Source organism: Ursus maritimus, unplaced genomic scaffold (genome assembly GCF_017311325.1).
Source record: "Ursus maritimus isolate PB19 unplaced genomic scaffold, ASM1731132v1 scaffold_14, whole genome shotgun sequence".
NCBI classification, from domain to species: domain Eukaryota; kingdom Metazoa; phylum Chordata; class Mammalia; order Carnivora; family Ursidae; genus Ursus; species Ursus maritimus.
The window spans coordinates 24,159,104-24,186,269 of NW_024423786.1; positions in this window are offsets into that span (position 1 = coordinate 24,159,104).

The following is a 27,166-nucleotide window of genomic DNA, read 5'->3' on the forward strand; positions in this document are numbered from 1 at the left end:
GCAAGTTGAAAACATGAGGGCTGGTCTGTCAATGCTTCTGAAATGCTATGGGAACATCTGTTTTCATTACTGACGAAAGAGGCAGCATTTGTTTAAAAGCCATTGGAACTCCTCACTGGTGATATGCATATGTGGAGATCTCTGTTGAAAAGAATTTGCACAGAATTGGTAGGATTGTTAAGATGGCGCTTGCATTTTCAAAACCTCTGTCAGTTGGTTTGTACTGGGAAACAGTGGGTCATTAGTTCTGCAAGGATTTCTTGCACTCATAACTGCTTCATGTCTTCATATCTCTCTTTTATCTGCATACATACGTCTATTTTCTTCCATAAAAATTCCCATTGTGTCATTATTCACTTCAGCTTGGATCTTAGGAAATCTAAATTCTTTCAGTCAAAGGCATTTACTTATCTCAAATACTGCTTTCTTCAAGCAATCCATCCTAGTTTCCTATACAGTTAATGGTCACTCTTTCAGAACTGTAATATCGTCTGGCATCTCTTAGAGACTTCCACTATTCCATGTAATATAATTATTTTTGCAATTACTTTAACTCACCCAATTATACTGAAACTCCTTGAGAACAGAAACCATTTCTGTCTCATCTTTGCATTCCCTGCAGAATCTGGTAGAAACACTCTCCTTAAAGGCAATTCAGGGAATCCAAAATATCAGTGTTGTTTTGCAACTCAAATTTCTTGCATTTCACATCCAAATCTCTCTTTGACAGAAGTGCATTTGTAATCTGAACAACGAAGCATATTAGGGGACCCTTCTGATTAATAAACTAAGGTTCTTAACTGGAGACATAACTGAGTCTCCCACCCCCAACAAGGGGTTTTTGGAGATGCAGGGGAGGTGTATTTTGTCAAAAGATTTGGAGGTGTTGCAACTGACATATAGTGTCTAGGCACCAAGGATGTTAAACATACTGAAATGTGAGGAACAGCCCCATTTAATGAGAAATTGTCCTGCTAACATGTCAGCGGTGTCCCCAGTGAGAATACCACTGGGTTATTTACCCAGCTGTGTTAATAATAATCATTAAATTATTTTCACTTATTGTATGCCAGACACCAGGCGAAAAGTTTACTATGTGTGCTGCTTCCAGTTTAGTGTGCCTTAGAATGACCTGGAGCATGGATTACGGCACAGATGCCTGGGCCACACGCTAGAGTTTCTGATTCAGTAGGTCTGTGATGAGACTGCAAATTACATTTCTACAACTTCCCAGGTAATGTTGATGCTCCTGGTTCAGAGACCACACTCTGAGAATCCCAGATCTACATTAATGTAACCTCATGATTATCCTCCGAGTTATGTTCTACAGGACCCTTATTCTTCAGGTGAGGAAGTCAAACTCGAGACGTTAGATCTACCACTTGTCCACAGCTACACAATTAAGATTTGAACCTAGATGTCATGAGTAGTGTTTAATTTAAGAGTGAGCCAACAAATTCATTTGTTTGGGCAGCATACAGAGAAACAAAAATGAAGGTTCTGGAGCCAGGCCACTTGGGTTTACTATTTCTTACTTGTATGATCTTGAAAAAAAAAAAATTACTTAAACTCTCTGAGCCTCAGTTTCCTTGATTAGAAACAGTAGTAATAATGGTTCTCTCTCAGAGAAGTATCATAAAGATAAAATGCGATAATGAATGAAAAGCTTAGAATATTCTAGTCTGGAAGGATGAACTCTTGAGAAGGTTATATTCCAGTGGAAAAGCCAAATAGTAAACCTGTAAAAATATAAATAGGTAATTCCAAACACTGGAAGTGCTATAAAGAAATAGAATAGGGAGGAGGGTTGGAGGTAAAGAGTAGGGATGTTGAGGTCTAAGAGGACTCTTCCAAAGTGATGGCATTTGAGCTGAGATATGAATCATCAGAAGGAGCCAGTCACACAAAATTGGAGAATGAATGCTGCAGGCGGAGGCAAGAGTAGGTGCAAAGGCACAGGGGCAGGAATATGTTTTCCTTATCCTAGAAACTGAAAGAAAGCCAGTGATGGAGTAGAGTGAAGGCAAGGAGCTGGGGGTGGGGATTGGAGGGGGATGGAGGCAGGGCGAGTAGTAGAATGGGAGGGGATGGCATCAGAGAGGTTGGGGGGCAGTTGATTACCACTAATCTTGTAAGGTATGATGACAAGTATGCATTTTCTTCCAGAGGTGGTGGAAGGTCACTGAAGCATTTCAAACAGGAGAGTGACTTGATTGGATTTGTTTTTTAACAGATCAATCTGGCTACTGTATCAATAACGGATTTTGGCGAGCAAGAGTGGGAGCATGCAGCCCACTTATGGAGCCACAGTGTAGACCACGTGGCTTGGACTAGGGAGGTGACCAGAGACATGAAGAGAAGTGGATGGGTTCAGAGTATCTGGGGCTTGCTAACAGATAAGATCTATGGAGGAACAGGGCATTGTGTTAACGTCAGGGTGGATGGCAATGCAGTCTGCTACAAGAGAGTAGACACATGTTTGGAGTTTAAAATAAAAAGTTCTGTTTTTAAAAAAAAAACAATTTTTTAAAATAAAAAAAAAAGTTCTGTTTTGTTATGTAGGGTGGATTACAACAGGCCACAAGGAAATTTGAGGGGGTTATGGACAGATTCATTATCTTAATTATGGTGTTAATTTCACATGTGTATACTCAGGCTAAAAATCAATACCTTACATGCTTTAAATATGTGCAGGGGTCCGTTATACCTCAATAAATCTGTACTTTAAAAAGCTGTGAAAGAGAATCATGTTACGCCAGCCCAAAATATTACGCTTTGGCATAAGAATTATTTTGTACAGAAGGCATTTGTGTTCCTGATATCCCTTATCTGCCTAAAAGCAGAGCCTCCCAAAAGTACTCTGTTGTCATAAATCCCCTCCAGAGAGCTACTCTAATCTTCTTTTCTGAGAGAGTAGTCGGCACCACACCCAGACAGACGTCACAGACTGTCACTATCCTGTCTCCCATCTATTCTGCCAAGGGTCCATTTATCTTCCAAAAAAAAAGTCATTTCGTTTCCAAGGTCCCTGTCTCCACCCCCTTCTAAAAAATCATTTGTTCTCCCCCAAGCGCCCCTCTGCTCTTCCCTCTCCCCTAGGAAGTGGGTACGTAAGCCCTCAAGCCCCATCACTCCTTTGGGTATTCACGTTTGTGATGTCCCTATGAATGTAAAATTAACATTAATTCATGTAAATGCCATTTCTCCTTCATCTGTTGTCAGTCTAATTCCCAAGTCCCCCAGCCACTGAAAGTAAGAGGGGAGAGGAAAAATTTTTCCTCCCTTACAGCAATAATGAACAACAACCAAAAAAGTGAGATTTTTTTTCACCAAGTAGAGGGAAGCTGTTGGACATAGAAGCCTGGAACTTCAGGAGACATGTCTCCTGAGATCTTTCTTGACAATTCCGAAAACTTGGGGATGAAATTTGCAACCACTCAGTACCAGGCCTGAGCTTGGCTAAAGGAGCACAGAATTAAAAGTTAGATTTGGGTCCTGGTTCCTGTCAGATATGGAATACATAGGGAAACTTCAACATGCTACTTGACTTCCATCTACATGTGTTTTGCATTGGTAAAATAAGGAACTCACAGTTGACTGTTGGGAGGGTGTGTGGGTGCTGCAATAGAAGGGTTTGGAAAAATTAAAAATGCTCCACAAATCTCGATTGATCTCAGTATTACTCAATAGGAGAATGCCTCAAAGATATGATAGACTGGAGAAAATCCTTGGTCAAAACTGAGACAATAAAGAAGAAACACAAGCAAAACCAACATCTTGGAAAGAACAGAGAACTTTATTTTGTATTTATTTGATGTCCAGAACTTAAGGCTCTTCTCCCTGTTAATCTTGAGGACAACAGAACTTAGTTACTCTTCCTGGACTGAAATGTGTTCAAAGTCGTGGTCTACAAAGTATACGTGATCTTGTACCTTTTAAACCATCACTGAATGATTATTATGAGAACTTTGAGATGGAAGTGGTAATCAGTATTTCAGATGTTCCATGAGCTTGATTTTTTTTTCAAAGCCTTTTCTGCAAGATTTATTGTCTGGTTGAGGTGTATTTAAAAATAAATAAATAAGATAGTACTGAGCTGGGCAGTTAGACACAAGCAGCCAGTCACTGAAAGCCTCATTAATCACTGGTTTAAATCCCAGGGTCTCCACCCATCCAAATTAATGCCTGAGATCTTGACTTGAGTCATGAATCTGCTAGCAAATCAACCATTCTAGACCTTGTCTGATAGAGCCAGTGGGTCCTCAAATGACGTGAATGCTCTTTGATTTCAAACACATACATTTAAGCTTACACACTCTCTCTCTTCCTCCCCCCCCCCCCACCACCAAACAAGACTTATATTATACAGGGGCGCCTGGGTGACTCAGTCCGTTAAGCGCCTGCCTTCGGCTCAGGTCATGACCCCAGAGTCCTGGGATCAAACCCCCAACGGGCTCCTTGCTCAGCAGGGAGCCTGCTTCTCCCTCTGCCTCTGCCTGCTGCTCCCTGTGCTTATGCTCTCTCTCTCTCTCTTCCTCGCTAGCTCTGTCTCTGTGTCAAATAAATAAATAAAATCATTTAAAAAATAATTATATTATACAGAGAGAATACAATTTGAAAAGAGAGAAAGAGTAGATGTATTACTACCTACTACAAAGTCTTGGATTTTAAAAAAGTGATAGAGGCCACATCATGGTCACCTTTCACTTACAAACATGGCTCCCGAATCATTCTACTACCTCATGTAACCAAAGAGTGAATTAGTTCTAATTTTGCAGAGAAAACCGGCTTTGTTGACTTTTTTTTCCTTTTTTTTAATAATAATATTTTTTATTATATTATGTTAGTCGCCATACAGTACATCCCTAGTTTTTGATATAAAGTTCCATGATTCATTACTTGCGTATAACACCCAGTGCACCATGCAATACATGCCCTTCTTACTACCCATCACCAGCCTATCCCATTCCCTCCCCCGAAGCCCTCAATTTGTTTGCCACTTTGGAAAACAGTGTGGAGGTCCCTTTAAAGTAAAAAATTGAGCTACCCTATGATCCAGCCATTGCTACTGGGTATTTACCCCAAAGATACAGACGTAGTGAAGGGCCATATGCACCCCAATGTTCATAGCAGCATTGTCCACAATAGCCAAATCGTGGAAGGAGCCGAGATGCTCTTCAACAGATGTCTGGATTAAGAAGTTGTGGTCCATATATACAATGGAATATTACTCAGCTATCAGAAAGAACGAGTTCTCAACATTTGCTGCAACATGGACGGCACTGGAGGAGATAATGCTAAGCGGCTTTCTAAGAGGTGGTTTGCTAGCCGAAAATATTGCCTACAATGAATGGATGATGTAAAGAAATTTCAAGGGTAATTTTAACTGTACACCATTTTCTTTTTTTTTCTTTTTTTAATTTTTATTTATTTATTGGACAGAGAGAGAGAGAGAGAGAGAAAGCCAGAGAGAGGGAACACAAGCAGGGGGAATGGGAGAGGAAGAAGCAGCCTCCCCGCAGAGGAGCCTGATGTGGGGCTCGATCCCACAACGCCGGGATCACGCCCTGAGCCGAAGGCAGACGCTTAACAACTGAGCCACCCAGGCGCCCCCGCCATTTTCAACTCACATGCAACCATCACCAACTAACTGCCTGAGAGGTGATGCTGCTGTTAATGGCTCATCTGCTTGGTCCAAGCCTTCACAGGGCTTAGACAATAGTAAACAGTATACAAATGAGAGCTGTGGCACTCAGAGTAGCAACCGTCATAGTCACAGGGTAGTAGTAGTAATTGTAGTCGTGACACAGCTGAAGAAAGCTGAAGAAAGATCTCTTTGAACAAATATTAGGGATTCTCGGACACAAAATAGAGCTCATTGTCATGATGGTTAAAAGTTTCTAGGCACCCTCATGAAGGAATTGTCCTGAATAATTAAGCTGTTTTAGAGTTTAGTGTTCATTTCTTTAGGAGATTATTTCTAGGGGAGGTGATAAATGGTCATTTACAGAGAGACGGTTCTTTGTTCTACCTATAATCTCCTTATCCTGACGTTCTACTTTGTGATTTTTCAAGTGGAGCCACTCGTTTCTCCTACAGATTGTTTAATTATTGAGTTTTCTAGTACAGTCTGAAATAAAGAACAGAAATTCTAGATTATAGGAAATGCGCTGTTTCTATCAAGTGTTAGGCTGAAACACAGAATTCTGCGCTACGTGATTTAATATTAACATCCACAGCAGTTTGTATTAGATTTTATGTGTTAAAAGAGCCCCCTTTACCTTCTAATTAGGTGTATATTTGATATTTATAGATTCATGGGTTTATCAATAATTTTGATGTTTTTTTAAGATCTAAGTTTGCCTGAATTTCACGAGCCAAAGTGGTTTTTTTGTGTTCATGGTACCTATGTTGTGCTATTTATAGTTACAGGTTACAAAATACATTCACATCCATGATCTCAATTTATTGATATTATAATAAACAATATCCAAAACCAATGGGAATTGAAAAGTAGAGAGGTGGGGTGAAAGGAACACGCACTATGTCATCCACTGGGATCAAATCAGTTCATTATGTCAAGCAGTAGATTATGCTCAAAATCTGGGCCCCCAAAACAAACTGGGGTTTTCTCTTTTCTTTTCCTGTATTATGTCCCCCATTTTTTTCCTTGATAGAAGAACTTGGAGAGATGCCTTCATCTTCCTCCTGAATTGGCACAGACTGAGGCTTCCTGTTACTCTGTCCCTCATCCCACAATTTAATATGAGAGAGAAGGTGGGGATAATGGTATTTATGAGACTGTCTGTATCGTAGGCCATTTGAGGCCAGAACTTAGGGTTACACCTCATAACGTACATTATCACCATGAAGAAATAGTTATCAAATACGAGCTTCAGGGTTCAAAGGATGGTCTCTGAGGTCATTTGTTCTCCCATTTCTTAGCAGTTTACTTACGCAAAGCATCCAGAATAACAAATTCATTGATTTAGATTTTTTTCTGTAATGCATGTCATATATATATAGGAAAACGTGAAATATATATGTACATTTTAAAGAATAATGAGACACCTTTGTATCTGCCACCTAGCTAACAAAACAGTATGTTGCCCAAACCCCACTTCTGTCCTATCTCCCTCCTAGAGGTATCCACTATCCTAACTTTTGTGATACTTATTACCTTTTTTTTATTTATAGTTTTAACACCCAAGTATGTATCCATAAACAATATCGTTTGGTTTTGCTTCTTTTTTGAAGCTTACATAAATAGAATTATAAGTATATATTCTTTTGCATCTGAATTCTCTCATTATCTGGTTCTTTTTTCATCCATGTTGGACATAGCTGTACTTAACTCATTTTGATTCTATAGTATTCCATCATATGAATATATCATAATTGATTAATTCACTCTACTGTGAAGAAGCCTTTGGGTTCTTCCAGGGTGTTTTGGTTTTTACAAATATTATGTCTTTGAATATTCTTGTATCTTCTGTTGTGTGTGTGAAAGAGTTTCTCTAGGATATATACAGAGGAGTGGAGTTGCTGGGCTATGCATATCTTGTTAATATTCAACTATTTTCTAGTTTGTACTGTTAAAGCATATTTTTTTAAATATAAAATCATGACTGTTGTACAAATACAAAATCGGTACATGTCAACGTTTTTATTTAACTCATTAATCAATGAAGGAAATTGTGTTACAGCCAGTTCAAAGGAGAATCCAAAGGATCAAGATATCTATATATAGATAAAGATACAGATACAGATATAGATACAGGTATCAATAGATATATAAGCCTCAAGTCACTGTAGAAAACAATATGGAGGTTCCTCAAAAAGTTAAAAATAGAATTACCTTATGATTGCACTACTGGGTATTTCCCAAAGAATACAAGAACACTAATTAAAAGGGATACATGTACCCCTACGTTAAAAGCAGCATTAATGTACAATAGCCAAGATACAGAAACATCCTAAGTGCCCATTGACTGATGAACGCATAAAGAAGGGGAGTGTGTGTGTGTGTGTGTGTGTGTGTGTGTGTGTGTAATGGCATATTACTCAGCCACAAAAAAAAAAAAAAAAAAGAATGAAATCTTTCCATTCACAACAATGTGGATGGAGCTAGAGAATATTATGCTGAGTGAAGTAAGTCAGTCAGAGAAAGACAGGTGTCATATGATTTCACTCATATAGGGAATTTAAGGAACAAAACAACCAAAGGGGAAAAAATAAGAGAGAGGCAAACCAAGAAACAGACTCTTAACTATAGAGAACAAAGTGATGGTTACCAGAGGAGGGGTGGGGGACAGGGACTGGTGAAATAGGTGATGGGGATGAAGGACTACACTTGTTGTGATGAGCACTGGGTGGTGTATGGACTTGTTGAATCACTATATTCTACACCTGAGACTAGTATCACACTGTGTGTTAACTAACTGGAATTGTAATGAAACCTTAAAAAGAATACTGAATAGAATGCACAGAGAGTTGCAAAATTGGTCAGTATACATTGGGTGATAGTCACTGCCATTCCACTGGACACAATTTACATTTGTATGAATAAGAATTTCTTGTATTGCTATCAGTTTTCTACAATTCATGGAGCTGCAAAGCAGCTGAAAGAGCATGAAAAAGGATAGCAGTAACCTGGAAGGGTGTACTGCACAGGACAGGTAGTCATCTTTTTGGTCCTCATCAAAGTCTTCTGTAAGTTTTTCTTCAGTACCACCTTACACTCCCTTAGCGGTGCCTTTGAGTTCCCATTGCTGTACATTCTTGCCATTGAGTAGTGGCAGACCTTTTCATTTTTGTCAGTTTGGTGGGTGTGTATTAGTATTTCATTATGATTCTAGTTCACCATTTCCTCGTTATTAATAAAACTCAATACCTTTTCATATGTTCATTGGCCATGTGGATGGCCTCTTTTTTGAAGTGCTTATTCAAGTTTTGGCTCATTTTCCTGTTGGTTAAATTGACTTTTTCAGAACTTGAAGGAACTTTAGTGGTCCTCTAGTGCTGAGTGTCCCCACCTTTTGTCATTCTTGTGCCACCATTACAGTATGGGTCTTACTGGTATAGCTGCTATTATTTACCTGATAGTTTTCTTTAAGTTGGCCCATTTTATTTTTTTATTTACATTGGTTTTAAAATTAAAATTTCGTGGATGTCAGAAATAGAAAACCAATATCAATTTGCCATAAATAGAAGATAGCAGTTAAATGAATACAATAAAGCAAAAATCACATTTTTGACTTTAGGTAGATTGTCCCCCACCTCAATTTGGGGCCTGAGCCCCTTTCACGCTCCTCTCTCTCTTCTCTACCCACCCCTCTCCAATGAGAAAAGAAATAAGCAAGTGTCAGGTCAATGTAGAAGAAATACTAGCACCAAAAAGACTTTCCCCCTGTCTTTGTAGGAAGACTTGAAAGAGACGGACATGGGAATAACAGTTTCAGTGTGTGAATCCGTGGGATCGAATGTCACATTCAGATCCAAGTCCCACCACTTCTGCTGTGGTCTTCCAAAGGAAGTCTCCCATCCACTTTGATTAACACTGGTCTAATTCTGCCCCGTTCTTTTAGAGGTGAAGAAGCTGAGGCAGCCCAAAGAAGGGGGATAGGATAGGCAGAACAATAGTACCCCCCAAAGATGTCCACACTCTAATTTCCAGAACCTATGAATACATTACCTCATACAGTAAAAGGAACTTTGTAGATGCAATTGAGGTTGGACCTTGAAATGGGGAGATTTATCTAGAATCATCTGGGTGACCCAATCTACTCACTTGAGCCCTTGAAAGCAGAATATTTTCTCTGTCTGGAGTCGAAAAGATGCGGGAACAGAAGAGGCAGGAGAGATTTGAAACCTGGGAGGGATTCAACCCACTGTTGAGTTGGAAAACAATGGGAACCAATAGAGAAGGTAGGGGACTTCTAGAAGCTGAGAATAACCCCTGGCTAATAGCCAGCAAGGCAATGGCAGCCCCACAGCTGCATGGACCCAATTCTCAAAATCACCTGCAAAGAATGAATGAGCTTAGAAGTTATTTCCCCAGAGACTCCCGATAAGTGTCCTCACTGGCCAACAACTTGATTTGAGCGTTATAGAACCAAGAGCAGAAAAACCAGTGCCACTTACTGGACTTATGATCTATAGAACTATGAGATAATAAATTTGGTTATTGTAAGCAGCTAAATCTGTGGTAATTTCAGCCATAGAAAACTAATACAGTGATTTGTTGAAAATCACACAGCTATTTAGAGTCAGAGCTGAAACTAGAACCCAGGTCTTTTGTCTCCCATTCCAGGGCTCTTTATACGTATTACATAATTATATTGATGTAAAGTATAATATCGGCATCTAATAAGGTGTAGAGAGAACACTGTGGTTCTCCTTCAGCTTTTAAGTCATGTCTGTCCATGTACTTATATATTTCAGGGCCACATATTTTCAGAAGAATTAGATGTACTGAAAATTTTTAAATCCTTGCAGAGCACTAACATTTGAATTCTGTTTTTAGTTTAACAGTTTTTACACTGGAATATTTTGTGCAAAGTAGATAATGTCCTGAGAGGTAAATGGACGTGTGAGTCATACTGCTGTGGAGATAACTCATTTTGCAGAAGGTTAAAGAGGGAACAAAAGGAAAGAAAGAAAAAGAAAAACAAACCTAGGACAACAAAGTTCAGTGCTCTGGTTACTTAATGCAATCAATTTACAGTTCCCACCACTTTTCCACACAGTGGATAAAGGATCAGCTGAGCCACCATCTATCGAGTAAGATGTCCTACTGAGGAGGAAATTAAATGTCTCCTGTCAAACACCTCCTGGGTTGTCTCTGATTTATCTAATAAATACAAAACTTTCTCTCTCTGAATAATAGTTTTGCAGGCTGTAAGCTGTTGGCACGAAAGATGATCATAGAGAGTTATTTCTCCCCCATGATCATTATTTTTTTCCCTCATTTTGTGCAAACAACTCCATTGATGTCCAGTACCATTGCAGTTGAGGTTAAAAAAGGGTTTTGGCGTGTGTGGCTCTGCTAATTCTATGATAAAGATGCACTGGGTTTTGTGACTTTCAGCTTCTGGCCAAGGCAAGAGAACAGAAGATGCTGCCATTGGTTGCCGTAACTCGTGGTCATTTCTTAGTAAACCACTGAACTGGGAAATTGGGCAAAATGCAAGAGTTCTGCTCCATTTCAGACTGAAAAATTTAATGGTCTTTTGACAATCATGAAGCTCCAACAGGCTGCCCCCCCCGCCCCACTGCCGTTTTGGCTACTCCATTGTTAAGAGATCGCAAAACTTAGCTTCACAAATCCAATGTTGAACATACAACTGGAATCTGAACTTCTGCTGTGAACACTTTGCTTATAGAAATAATTTTTCACATTCCTCATTATCAGCGTACTTTCTTTCTCAACAGTACATTTCTTTCTCAACCATACACTCCAAACTTATAGGGGAAAATAACAATTCCATCTAGAACATTTTAATTATCCGCTTCAGCTCTGGTCCCTCTATGAAGATAAATTTTATATAAGATAAGGTCTAAATAAAATTAGGGCAAATATTTCTCTCCACGAACAGTAACAAAACAGACAATGACTGTAGGGGCAATTAAATATGTCCCCAGTCAGAAGAAATCCTACATTAGCTAAGATTTCTATCAACTCCTTTGCTATTGAAAAAGATGTCTCAATCAATGTAAATCAGAGGCTTACTATAATCAGTGCCCAGGGGAAAATTGAACCATCTCTGTGCCCACTGTGAGATTTTCTGCTGCAGCTCAACAGTGGAATGAGATCACACTCAGGCTCCGCCACATCGAGATCAACCAATTACATCAATCACTGAGCACCTGCTGGGTGTTAAAGTGGGAAAATGATGGGCGAGAGTCCTAAATCGGAGTACTGGATAATTCCGGTTCCCTTCTGGGTCTTAGTTTTCTCTTATGCACGATGGAAGAGTTTGTGAACTAGACAACATTTAATGGACTCTCCATTCCCATCAGCAACAGTGATCTATAATTCTTTACTGTGGACTTTGTGTTTGCCTTAATCTTTATTTTCTTATTCCACGAAGTGATATGTGCTGATTCTCTTAACATATCTAAAAATTACAGAAAAATGAAGAAAAGAAATTTAAATTCCCATAGTAGACACATTTGGAAATGTATTAACATTCATTTTTATTTTTTTTATTATGTTCACTTAGCCAACATTCAAAGCAATGTCTTTCAAACCTTTTATTCTGTATTTATATGTAAATAATTATGTGTGTGTGCAAGTAGACACACACAGATAGGCATATATACAAAATTTTAACATCCATTTTTTTCATATAACCACAAACATTTCGTCTTGTTAAAAATGTATATCTACCTAATCTCAACTGCTGGAAAGAATTCCAGTATGTGTAGGAACCAGAATATATTTAGCTAGTTCTCTGTTGATGGACATTAAGGTTGTTTCCGGTTTGTTACTATGGCAAACAATGCTAACGTGAACATCACGTACATATATCTCTACCTACCTAAGGAGATTTCTGTGGAATAGAGACTTGTAAGGAGGATTCGCAGACCAGAACATATGCATATGTTTAGGCATTACACTGTAGTTCTACCATGTGGGCTGTGGATAAAATATCAAGGGCATGTAAAAGTCCATTTCTTTCCCCAAGGCTTACTGATGGGACTTCAGGACTATGGGAAATAAATTCAAATCATGTTTGTAATGGAGATTTTAAATAATACTCTACCAGATACCCTTAAAATATTCAATTTGGCAATATCTCTATTCTCACCCTTTTTATGAAAACACATAGATAGGTCTTTTCTCCTGAGTCTCCTAAATACCTGTTTAGTTGGTACAAACATCATTTATTCAAACAATCCATTAAAGGTGCAAAATGGAATCAGCCAAGACTGTTATGATAAAATTAAGAACACAGTTTAGTTTTTCTTTCATCTTTCTCTTCTTTCCTTTTCTTTTTCCCTAATTTCATTTCTTTCTACCCTTTCTTTTTAGAAAAAAAAAATATCAGTTATAAGTACTATGAAGTAAACAGAACAGAGTTGGAGGAGGGAGAATCAAGTAATGGGGGTGGGAGACTTATAGTTAGGGCGGTTAGGGGAGGCTTCTTGGAGGAGGTGGGAATGAAGCAGCATCTGAACGAAGAGGAGAAGCAAACCCTGTGAATATCTGAGGGAAGAGCACTCCAGGCAGTGAGAACAGCAAAAGCAAAAAACCGCAGAGTAGAAACATTTCTAGCATTTGATGCGACAGCGGGAAAACAAGTGTGTCTGAAGTCAAGGGAGGGAAATAGTAGTTGGACATGAGATAGTAAACTTGCATGTAACAAGTAAAGATATTAAACAGCTGGATACAAGCATTTAGACTTCAGAGTAAGTGTGGAACATTAGATATTATATCTGCGAGTCATACATGTGTAGACATACCACACTCAGAATTGTAGGGCACAGCTTGAAAATGGGCAATATATACATGATTGTGATATATGTAAATATGAGGAGTTGGTGTTGATTTGCATTCAGGTCCTCTGAAAGCCACGTACCAGGACTGGATTTAAACATAGGAGAGATTTATTTTTGGGAAATGCCCATGAAGGGTAAAGGAAGAAGGAAGCAGGAGTAGATGAAGGGAAGCTTCAGACTGCCATGCAGGTCTGACACCTGTAAAAGGAGATAGGGGGGAAAGGGACACTGGGTAGGAAGAGCCTTCAACTGTAACCTACTCTGAGAATGTCCTAGCTGATAGTAGGTCCCCAGGTGAAGCTCGTGCATTGGGAGAGTTACACATCAGACAGAAATGGCCCCGCACTGGAAGCCCTGCCTGCTGTAGACACTGCCTGTGAGTAGCTCTGGGAACAGAGGACATACATATGAATGTCATGATAAATCTGAAGGTACAAAAGAGGCTTTCAGCCAGCTACACTGTTTTCAGCTTTTATCCAAGAACAAGGATTTCAGAGTGGTGCACTCCATAGCCATGACATTGTTAAAAGTATATTTTATCACTGTACACAATCTTTTGGCCCTGAAAATCGACAAGCAGACTGTTCTATTTACTCTCATTTAAGTTGGAAATGAATACAGCTCTGTATGTAGCTGGGGAGTTTTCTAATAGAAAATTCTATGGTGTAATGAAATTGATATCATTTATATGGTCTCACTTAACAGTGGATGGATGGATGGATGGATGGATGGATGGATGGATGGATGGATGGATGGGTGGTACATGGAAGCTGAGGAATTTCAGAAAACTCTTTTCCCCTCCATGCAAAAGGTGAAAGTGGTGTGTCCAGATCAGCCAGAAAGTAGGCAAAGAAACCATGATTCTAGAGAGGGGACAAGAATTCATAAATTCCAAGGAAGATAGTAGAAGAAAGAGCAGTACCCTTCTCCCCACCCAGCTTTTTATCCTTCTCACACAGTTAAAAGCCAGATAAGGAACCAAATCATTTCTATTTTTGTTCAGGCTTAGCTGTAGTTCCAGTAGCTCCTAAAGTTAATGCCCTGGCATTTCTATAACCAAAGTTGGGCATGAGTGCCTAGGGTAGTTGATCTGAAAGTAAGTTATTATTACAAGAAGATGGAGACCAAATCTGCAAGTAATTAAGCAGAATGATTGGTTTCAACACATGGGTAAGGTCAAGCAGACCAAAATAATTCTGTTACTACCCAGTACTGGCCAGTTATTTTAAGGCCCACTTTTATAATACCTGGTTATTTCAGGATTTTTTTTTTATTTTTGATTTTCGTTTCTTCCAATGATTTCAATCTAGGTTTATCTCAAACATTTAGCTCAATAGCCTCCACACCAGGGAAGGAAAGGAGGAAGGATGCATTGTAAACACATGGGTGGGAGCATCAGTCTGGATTTGAATCCCGACTGTACTATTCACCGTATGACCATAGGCAAGTGATTCCATCTCTCCACACCTTGATTTACTTGTCTGTAGTTTGTAACTATAGTTTTCCCTTTATTGGTTGCTGAAAGGATTAAAAGATAATACATTTACATATAGCATTTTAGCATAGAAACTGACTCCTGGGAATTATGATGTAAAACTTGCCTATAAGTATCATACCTTTGGTTGAAAATAAACGTTTTACTCCCACACTCAGGTGACCTTACAATATTTCTCTGACAAGCTTGTCATTTTGCTCTCTTTGAACAACATAACAGGAGTATTTAATAAAAAGAGGAACTTGGGAGAATGGCTTGGGTCTTGACACTCTTCTTATCTTCTTAGCTGTAGGGAGTAATCCTGAAAATCTCCACAATGGAATAGTTAGTGAAGAGGAAAACAATGATCCCAATAGATTGTGATCTTGCTTTCCAGGAGATTTTTTCGGACTACGTTGCTTATACTGCGTACTTATCCATTCTAGTTCCACTGACCCATGTTGATGAAAGCACTGCTGCAGACACCTCTAACTTGCACCTGGGCTTGAACCACACTGTTCCTTCCACGTCCTGGGAGAACAAAAAAACGAAAAACAAAAGCAAAACCTTGGATTTCATTTTATCTTTGTGTTAGCAACTCAACCTTAATTACACCCAGCAGGCCCGTTAGTATAAGCCAACCTCACTTAGCATAGGATTTGCATTCATGGAAATAAGCAGCTGATTCATCATCCAAAATCAGCACACGATTTGGAGTTGATTTGCTGGTATTATCTGCTTTCTGTTCTTTTTTTTTTATTATTATTATTGAAGTATAATTGATAGTGTTAATTTCAGGTATATAACATTGATTCATCAATTCTGTACATTACTCAGTACTCACCAGAATAAGTCCCCATCCATCACCATACAGTGTTATTGCAATATTATCAGCTATATTCCCTATGCTGTTCTTTTCGTCTCTATGACTTATTTATGACTGGAAGCCTGTACCGCTTAATCCCTTTCATCTATTTTGCCCATTCTCCTCATCCCCCTCCCCTCTAGCAACCACCAGTTGATTCTCCGTACTTAAGAGTCTCTGGTATTTTTGCTTGTTCATTTGTTTTCTTTTTTAGATTCCACATAAGTGAAATCATATGGTGTTTGCCTTTTTCTTTCTGTCTTATTTCGCTTACCATAATATCCTCTAGGTCCATGCATGTTGTCACAAATGGCAAGATTTCATTCTTTTTTATGACTGAGTGATAGTCCATTGTGTATCCATTCATCTATCAGGGAATACTGGGTTGCTTCCATTTTTGGTCATTGTAAATAATTCTGTAGTAAACACAGGGGTACATATATCTTTCAGAGTTTCTCCTCCCTGTTCTTAAAATTTGTTGTCTACATAGCTCTGCCTGAGCTTTCCCACACATTGACCTGACACTGCAATGTGTCTTGCATTTTGACGTTTCACTGGGTGTTTTAACCACGGCACACCTCCCTTATTTTATTCTCCTTTAAAATATTTATCAAACCCTTCCGTGTGAATAAAAAGATAGGCAGTGGGAAAGATATTATTGAAAGAGACTCCACCAGAGGGTAAACAAAGATCTTCTTACCCCCAGTAGAGGAGATAGCAGGGTGATATGTAAGTGTTCATTGGGCAGAGAAAAACAGAAGGTGATATCCTTGTTGCCAAACTGACCAGGAATATGCTGAATCGTTGCTCTGGGGACGTTTGAGCTATGAGCTCTTTAACCCTGTGTCTCACAACGATGGCTCTCTCGTCACATACCAAAACTTGTCTACTTTTCTTAACATTTCTTGTGAGCAGAACATTACTATTTGAAATAATAATTAAGTTAATACCTATTCTATAAAATCTCTAAATTTCTATACATCCAGTAGTAAAAGAGACCTATGTCAACACATGGAAGCTCTTTTATAATAGTAAGGAAATGTGGCAAAGGTGGGTGTCATCCTGATGGGAACAGATGTGCACCCGTTGCTGAACAGTTGCTCAGCCTTGTGCATGCTCTCTGCCCTGGTCACATGTTCATCTTCTCTAAGAGACAGCCATCTGATCTCGGGGAAGGGACCATCAATCATTTTCCATGGGTTACAATTTCTAGCAACGCTAGAGGAAACATTTTGATTAATGCCTATACGGTGACCTGGATGATGCTGAGGGCTGAAAGTTGTGGTGAAAAGGAGGTAAGGAATAATTGTTTTTTAATAACCTTGGTTAATGTCCTTCTCATGGTTTTTATAATGACTTCTAAATTTTTTTCCATGCTATTAAAACTCGTATGTTATTATGAAAGTTCCTATATCCCAGAACGTACAAAGAGAGAATGCTGGTTTGAGCCTTTGATACATGGTGTGTTTGTGGTTTATATACTTCTTTTCCTTTTTCCTGAAGACTCAGACAAAACTGATTTTATTTGGCCATAAGAGCCATTAATACAGAAAGTAAGGAAGTTGTTTTTGACGCAATTTCAGCAGGCTTCCTCAAATACTTAAGAAATCCTATCTAAATAGTCTCAGAATCACAGTGGAACACATAAAAAGGTCTGGTAGGAGCTTTGATGAAAATGTTTACCCACCTAGCATAACTGCAGGAGCTGTTAAATTCTTCTCCGATTGTAATAATTAAAGTAATGATTCTCTTAGGTGGTGTTCTAAACTTTTATATCTGAATGTATAAATAGCAATGAATCTTTATCTACAAATCCATTATGAAGCTTCATCTACAAATTCTAATGTGTAAGAATTGTCAATTTTCTTTATTTAAAAAAAAAAAAAAACTTTACGTCCCTGAAATGATGTGATGAGAAGGGTGCTTGCCTTCTGTGGTATTTGTTCCAAAAACCCATAATCCCAATCTAATCATAAGAAAAACGTTAGAAAAACCTTACTGGAGGACTTCCTACAAAATACCTGACCAGCACTCTTCCAGACTGTCAAGGTCATGAAAACAAGGAGAGAGTGAGAAACTATCATGGATCAGGGGCAATGAGGAAGACATGAAAACAAATACAATGTGGTACCGTCAGTTGGATCCTGGAACAGAAAGAGAATATTAGTAGGAAAACCAATGAAATCTAAACAAAGTGTGGAGTCTGGTAAAGTGTTGCATACCAATGTCCATTTCTTAGTTTAGACAAATGTTTAGACAAATTGCATACCAATGTCCATTTCTTAGTTTAGACAAATGTTCCATGGTAATATAAGATGGTAGCAAAAGTGGGGTGGGGTTATATGGGAGCTCTTTATATTATCTTTGTAATTTTTCTGTAAATCTAAAGGTATTCCCAAATTTCTTAAAAAAAAAAAAGCAAAACAAAAACCTTACATTTAACCATAAATCCTCATTCTACTGGACTGGAATTTCAGTTGTAGTCCTTATTAGAACTTCCTAGACCCTCAGAGCATTTGTTTATCCCCCAAAGTCACTTTTAAAACCAAAAACTGTGCTGTCATCTTTGGGGGACACAGGCAAGAATGGGAATCCCAGAGGTAGGGTTCAGTTTTAAGGGCACCGGATGATGTGTGAACGGAACCTCATGCCCTCGTGGGTCTGTCTGTATGAAACCGTCATGCAGCAAGGCATAGGTGCCCTCTGCTCATGGGGCCTTCTGGCTTCCATCCCAGTCTAGGGATTAATTTAAAAAGCACTCTTCTTTTCTTGCTGTCCTCAAAGACTATTTTACCCTTCCCCTCCCTAGAAATACCTAACATCTTATTTTCCATGAGCTCAAACTTTCAGAAGAGAAAGGAAAGAGAGTCGCCCTTCTGCCATTTCTTATTTGACCTCACAATATTTCTCAGCACAAGAAAAAAAACCCTTCTTGCCTGAAAAGGTGGAGGAAAAACTACAGTAAAAATAAATAGATAAACATGGTAAGGGGGAAAAGAGAAAAAGAGAGAGGGAAATAAGCCATAAGTGACTCTTAATGACAGAGAACAAACTGAGGGTTGGGGGAGGGACGTGGGTGGAGAATGGGCTAGATGGGTGATAGGTACTAAAGAGGGCAATTGATGTGATGAGCACTGAGTGTTGTACGTAAGAGATAAATCAATGAATTCTACTCCAGAAACCAATAGTGCACTGTATGTTAACTAACAAAATTTAAATTAAAAAAATAAACATAAATTAATATATAAATTATCCCACTTTTACGTAATTTCAAACTGTTTTATTACCGTGACCCCAGTAACTTATCCCAAGGAAATACACATATTTGGGATTCTTCCCATCTCTGTCTTCAACCCCCATCTTGCAGCAAAAGAAGCTCATACCTGTACAATTCACCTCGTGCCTTGGAGCACTTACTTCCTTGAGACCAGAGAAGAGCTTGTGCTTGCTCCTTTCCATGGCAAGAGACTTAATGAGATCACTCAGGGCCCAGGGAAGGCTTCATGCCAGGCTGAGAGCAAGCCCAGGAGGAATGGCAGACAAAGCAGGAGAATGTTGATGTTGAGAGGAGGCCAACACTCTAGACAAAGGTCCAGAGTGGAAAATTAAGGGAGAGGAGGAGACTCTGAAAAGGGATGGAGACCCCGTTCGGTCTAGGGAAGGAAGCAGCAGAATAGGTCCCTGAAGCTTTGCAAGCTGTGTGAACTGGATTCACTAGTGGTGGTTGTAGAAGCAAATTCCAAGACCTTCAAACCCCAAAATCCTTTGTGTTTGTCAAGGTCAATTGAAAAGTAGATCAAGGTCCATAACTTTTTAACTGTAAAAATGGCGCCACTTATATTAAGTTGAAAATTTTTGGCTAAGGGTGAATCTAGGGGACAACACTGCAAATAGTCCTTTTGGAGGGTGATCATGGTCACGTCTCAAGAGACCTGTGTCACAAATTGTGAATTTGGAAAGAATTCTTGTTCCCCTCATTTGTGACCCTAATATTTGTGGGGTGGGGGGCAAGAGAATAAATGGAAGCACACATACAATACTTCAAATGTTTAAACATTATAGATCAGTGTAACAAACTCTTAAAACATAATCTATTCTCCTACCTTGGCGAATAAGTCTTCATTATGCAAATTCAAAAATATGTGTATTTATTTTATATGACCGATAGTTTGCCAGATATCAAAGACAACTAAATTTAATTATTATTGAGTGCTGTTCTGGGTGGTCTATTACTAAGACAGTTGCTGTTTAAAGGAGTAATAAAATAAGGACACTTCTTAAATGATTACGTATTTATTGCAAAAGTTATTTGGCCTTCATTTTGGCAAAATTACTAATTATATTTTATAATTGTAATTTTCACTTGTATTGGCAGTAATCTAAAGGATCAAAAATGCAATATCATTCAATCTGCTTTTATTTTAATATACTTAATCAGGAATGCAAATTAAATGTAAAAAATTTGAAAAAGTAATTTTCAAATGCATTCAGAAAGTTATTTTTCTTAATTATCTGGAACTATTTGTTAAAATTAGGGGTAAAATATTGATTCAAATGATGTTACAACTCAATTATTTTTAAAAACCAAAGTCTTACACGTGTTTTATTTCAATCAAATTATCTTGTCTACATTTATAAAAATAACACTGTTTGCAATGCTAGGCTTCAATACCGACCTAGTTGGCAACATAAAACATCAGTGACACAGTTCATGGCCGATATATCTGGAGTAGACCAACATACATACATATTTAGGAATGATACAGATAATTTAATATTGTACAATAGCTTTAACCTGCCACATGCGATTGCTGTGAATACCATGCTAATTTGTGTATATCTCCAAAACCATAAGTTGGAAAAACCAAGAATATCCAGAAAAATGGACAATCAACCCTAATGAAAAAATGATACTTCTTTTTGCAAGAATCTGTTCATTCTCACCCATCTGAGAGAAGGATTTCTATGAGTTAACTTGTCTTTTCTTTTACTTAAGTTCTACCTCTCAAAACCTCTCTACATTCCATGGCAACTACCCACACATCTTGACAATATTTGGAAGCAATCACTTTTTGTTTTGAGTACACAGTGTGTGTGAAGAAGCCTTTTCCCAGACCCAACAGGGTCAGCCACAACAGTAGAGGTTTAAAGTTACGGCTCACACTGCATTGGTGCTCAAGGCTGGATCATGAGTGGCAGAAAGCCCATGTGTTCTTTAAACAATTATTTTTTTAGTAGTTTGATATGCAAGGTCTCTAAAGTGAGGGTCACAGGACTGGGGTCCTTCTTGTCTAAGTTGAAGGGCTCTACTGTTTTCTCTTATTGATCTTGGTCACCAACCATGATTACTCAAATCCTGCATCATGTATCATCCTTTAAAAAAACATGTCATTGTGGGGCGCCTGGGTGGCACAGCGGTTAAGCGTCTGCCTTCGGCTCAGGGCGTGATCCTGGCGTTATGGGATCGAGCCCCACATCAGGCTCCTCCGCTATGAGCCTGCTTCTTCCTCTCCCACTCCCCCTGCTTGTGTTCCCTCTCTCGCTGGCTGTCTCTGTCTCTGTCGAATAAATAAATAAAATCTTTAAAAAAATGTCATTGTTATGACATATATGTTATTGATTATATCAGAGTAACATAAACCTAATAGAAAAGATGTAATTTAGGAGCTGCAGATGGTTTTGTGAGGCTAACAATGGCAGAATAAACATTATCACATATATTCCTCCCTTCTCCTTGCTCACTGTCTCAGAAAGGTGTGTGAATCACAGATAGTAAGGTGGTTGGTTAATGGCAAGTGCTAGCCCTCATGCCCAAGATCAGATAGCTGTTATTTGTAGATGGTATTTCCTCTCTGCTGGAAAACTTGATAGCGTCCTAATTCAGCATACGATGCCTGGGACACAGGTTCTGGAGTATAGATACTGGCTGTGGAGCAGCAAAATTGCACGTATCAACAGCTTGCCAGATGGCACACCTTTTCTCCTTCCCCACCATCCCCGTATGCCAACCCAGCCACCTCAAAGATCACCCCCTGTCATCTGGCATTGCAGGCAGAGTGTTGTGGCTGGTGAAATTTTAATTGGGATATCACTGGGCTGAGTTGCAGGCAGTCCCCATGGAGAGAGAAGGTGTGCAGCAACCAAAGGAAAACGGGATCTTAACATCCCTTTTTTCTTTTCATGTAGGATATTTCATGCTCTGTCTGGAAGCAAGTCTTGGGCTTAGCCTCCATGGTTCAAATCCCAAGACTTTCCCAAGGCCACTTGTAGGTGAGTTGTAGCTGTAAGCTTTATATCTCCAAGGACTGGGCTCTTGGCCCTGTTGGCCTAAAGGTACTTAGTATCTCGACACTTCAGCTTCTGCTTCTGCATGTAATGATTCGAGGGGCCTCTAGGGCCACTAAGCTACTATAAGGGAAATGCCTCCTTTTTAAAGATAGTACCGCAGGCCTCTGCGCTAAGAATGCTATGTCAATGAAAGTTATGGCCTGTTTAATTTAGGTTCCACATCCCTAAGGGCCAAGCCCTTTTGTGATTTCTTCTTTATGCAGAAACTCAATTTCTACAAGTTGTGCCTATTTTGATAAGTCTTACTGTACAGGTATCTGTCATTTTAAGGGCTAAGTCCTGGAGAAGGCTTAGCTGTGGGAACACTGAAGGCTCAGCTGGGACAGAAGTTTCCACAACGTGCAGCTCCGTGGCCTGTGTTCTGGGAAAACAAAAGAAACGTGAACTCCCTAAGCACCCATATGTCCTTCCTACACAAGTCCAGGAAAAGAGATCTCAACGTGGAGAACCCAAAACTCAGACCTTGAAGCATCAAGCCTTGGTGGACTTTCTCTTCTGCCGAATGGATGAGATCTTTTTAGACCAGGTGGAACCGAGTGAGCCCCTACTTTTTGGAAGTCAATAGGGAGAGAAACTCAAGATGCTGGAGTGTGTGAAGAAGGAAACAAGGCAGCTTTGGGCAAACTGGGAAGCTCCATCTTGCTTAGTAGTATTCTAGAGTAGTGTTTAAGAGTGTGGACTCCAAGGCCAAACTTGCATGGTTAAAATCCTGCTTCAAACACTTAATAGCCATATGGCCATGAATAAGATACTTAAATTCTCTGTACAAGGAGGTGGCAATAATCACAAGTAATAGGAGGTGCTCAGCAGTGTTATTATCAGTATTAACTGAATCTGCCTATAAAGCTCTTAGACCAGTGCTTGACCTTACCAAACCCTCCATTAGTGTTATTTATCATTATTATCCATCACAATCATCACTAGCTCTTGGAGCTAGGCCATGGCAGTGCCTGGCTCCAGACCCAGTTTTCCATGCATATGATCACCACTGAACAGCGTTTCTAAGGCTGAACGGGTTCTTGGTCCTTGCAGGACTGATAGGGAGCTCCTGTATGGGAGACACATCCTCATTCTTTGAGTCCCTAGCTAATGTAAAGACTCTTCTACTTTTCAATAATCTGTCTCTGAAAGGCATTAAGATATAGGTTAGGATAGAAAGAGACTCCTAGAATGTTGTTGCAATTTGAACTCAGTCTTAGCCAAGGACTGTTCACAGACAAGGAGACTCAAAAGATGCTGAACTGGACTTTCTGATGGAGACCTTTTCCTTTCTCCAGGATCCATCCCAGACTTTGGCCAAGGTTTCCAGTTTATGAGTGTACGTGCAGCTGTGGCTAAGCTGTCTGCTTCCACATAGTCCACCTCACTGGCTACACAGTAACCCCTGATGGTGACGCTGGGACTCAATTACTTCATAGGAATAGCCACAGGCAGGCTCTGGAGCTCCATGTCTTGTACTACAACTTTAGGTCCTTCTTTCAAGCAAAAGGAAAACAATACCAAGTAGGAATGTGGAACAGAAGAAAGAAAGGAAGAACACAAAAATGGTGAATATGTGGATAAACATGAAAGATTTGTTCTTATTTTTTAAGTTTTAGAAAAGTATTTGAATACTTAGAGCAAAAATAGTAACATTATGGGATTTATAGACTATGTAGAAGTAAAATATATAATAATAATACAAAAGACAGGAGAAAAAATGGGTATTTTCTGCTAAAGTGTTTGAAGCAATATAATGTTTTTTAATGGTAGACTCTGATAAATATGTATTGTCAGTTCTAGAGCAACTGTAAAAAGTAAAGAGGAAGAGCCAATAAGCCAAAAGTAAGATAAAATGAAGTAAACCATAGTCAATTCAAAAGAAGACTAGGAAATAGTAAAAATGGAACAAAGAACACATCAGACAAATAGAAAATAAATAAAATAGATTTAACATTGATAATCATATTAAATGTAAGTGGTCTAAACATTCTAATTAAAGTTTGGAGATTATTAAATTGGATTAAATAGGAGATTCAACTACATGTTGCTTACAAGGAAAAATTTTTTTTTACAGTATCTCATTCGTTTTTGATGTAGTGTTCCCTGATTCGTTGTTCGTGTATAACACCCAGTGCTCATTGCAATACATGCCCTCTTTAATACCCATCACCTGGCTAACCCATCACCCCCCTTCCTGAAACTCTCAGTTTGTTTCCCAGAGTCCATAGTCTCTCATGGTTTGTCTCCCCCTCTGATTTCCGCCCCCTTCATTTTTCCCTTCCTTCTCCTAATGTCCTCCATGCTATTCCTTATGTTCCACATATAAGTGAAACCATATGATAATTGTCTTTCACTGCTCGACTTATTTTAAATATAAAGACACAGACCAGTTAAAATTACAAGGATGGCAAATGACATACCAAGCAAACACTTATCAAAAAGTAGTAAGAAAGAGCATAGGCTGAGATTCGGGGTTGGATCTTAGCTCTGCTTCCTACTCAGTGGTGAATATAGGCAAGTCACTTCTTTGAGCTTCGTTTTCTTCCATTTGTTTAAAGTGGAGACAAGATGCCCATCCCATGGGATTGTAGTATAATTTAAATGACCAATCACACTAAGCACATGACTTAGTTCTTAGCATATATTAAGTGCCCAATTAATAATAGTTGTTGAATTGTTACTAATGTTTTTAGCTTTATTGTAGAAACCTCTAGATGTGACCCTCTGAAATAACTTGTCAAATAGCCATGGTCTCCAAGAAGTTTCCTGTTCAGTCTGGGCGTGGGATTCCAGCAAAGCATGCAGAAGGAATTTGTATTTTGGTGGCTGAACAACACAATTCAGTCTGCAGTACAAGTTGGTTAGGCAATCAGAGTCGCTGTAGAGCTCTTGGAAAAGATCGATTGGCCTTATCTTTAAGTAGAGCGGGGACCGTCTGTCATCCCTGAGCTGACTGGAGGCTGGCTTCACTCAGCCTCCAAAGAGAAGGGCTGGGCACTGCTTGGCGGGGAGATGGCTGGATAAGTGAGTGGATAAAGGCAGGAAAGACACCTGGAAGCTGCAGGGCGCACTTACTGTCAGTGGGAGAATGAGAAGGGAGCATCCGTTCTCCCATTTCTGTTGTGACATTACGTAAAGATAATGTAACACAGATGCTCAGGATAAATAATTCAGAGGAAAACAAGAGACATAAAACCCGGGCACCGTGAGCAGCAGCCAAGATATCTGCGGAAGCAGCTCCAGTGCACCCTCATTCTGACAAAGTCTGCATTTGAACTTTATATCCAGATGTGAATCCTTAATAGGAAAGTGAAAACATAATAATTCCACTGGGCTGGGAGCTGTTTGATGGGTTCAGCTGAAGCTGCTGCCTCAAGCACCTGTTCTCCAAGAACGTTGCCTTTTTCTTCCTCGCAAGCAACAACCCTCTCTCCTGGGTTCCTCTCCACAGCATGCACCCAACAAAGGTATCTCGATGTCTCCTTAGACAACGAATGTTGAATCCTGATTTGATTGAATAATACTGCTTGATAATCCATCCTGTTTACGGAGCAGCCAGGACATGGCACTGTACTAAGTACCTGCTCTGTTCGACCGTGTTTAATCCTCACAAACATCCTTGGAAGAAGATTCTCTTATTTTTCCATTTTGTAATAGTGGGGAACTGAGGTTGGAGAGGTTAAGGAACTTACCCAAAGCCATACGGATAGGACGTGGTAGAGTAAGAAACAAACACTGGGCACTCTGACCCAAGAGCCTGTTCTCTTAATCCCTGTTGCACTACTCCATTAGCTGCGCGATCGTTAGGAAAATTCTTTCAATGCAGGATGATCACCCAGTGACTGGCATCTTATATCACCGTGAGCTATCAAACTTGCAGGGTGACTCACGGCATGGACCTCGCTGGCACAACTTCCTGCTTTCTATCCCCCTTCCTTCAGTTCCTAGCTAGGTTCCCATCGGCGAGTCTCTTAACCTCTCTGAACCTCTTTCCCCAGCAGAACCACAGTGCCCACCTCATGGACCCCTGTGGAGATTAAATAAAGTAATCCATGGGAAGGGCACAGTTAACAGTGCATGGAACGTACTGAATACCCACAAATGGTAGTAATAATTAGTGGACAGCTGACAACTGCTTATGCTTTGGAGCTCAGCTCCCCTCTTTCCCTCTACATATGGGCATCAGCTATGTGGTTGTCTTGGACAAGACGAAATGAAAAGAGAGGATCTGTCTTGAGCAATACTTAGGAATTGTGACCTTTTAAAGAAAATTATTTCTGGGGTTTTGTTTTGTTTTTTTGAAGGCAGGGGTAGAGGTAGGTAGAGGTCATCAGTGATGTAGTTACACTTCCACAGCATGGCATGCGAGGCAGAATGCCCACCGTGCTTCTTGGAGAAATCAGGCTTGCCAGGGATGAAGGTTCACTGAGGCAGTGGTCCAGGGGATTGCCCACTGGAGCCTTGTGGAAATGTGTCTCAGAATTGGGATGCCCGTTAGACAAGGAGAGTGGATGGACATGCAGGATGGCCCCGGCCTGTTCAGTATCCCCTGGCTTGAGTGATTGACAGCCCAGAGCTGTGTTTGTCGGTGGGATACATGCAGGAGGAGAAGGGAATCACTCAGAGTAAAATATGTATAAGCAAAACTACGATTTATTGTGAAATCAAATCCACATGCTACCTTTTTATCATTAAAGTTTTCAAGTAGATAGAAGAGGGCATGAACCAGATTTTATAACCAAGACCACTGGTTGAGGAAATAATACCATCTTAATATTTTCAAACAAGAACAAACATCTCTGCTGTGGATAGAGACGCACACACATCTCCGAAACACTTGTTTTTATTATTCAACTGATGATACACAAACAGAGCAGTTTTATTTGACAAACGCCCCCAAACTAGATTTCATAAACGATAACGCATAATGTAATTTAAAACAAGTTTTAATATTTCATTTTCCACCCTTTCGTGATACAACATGCTTTTGGAAG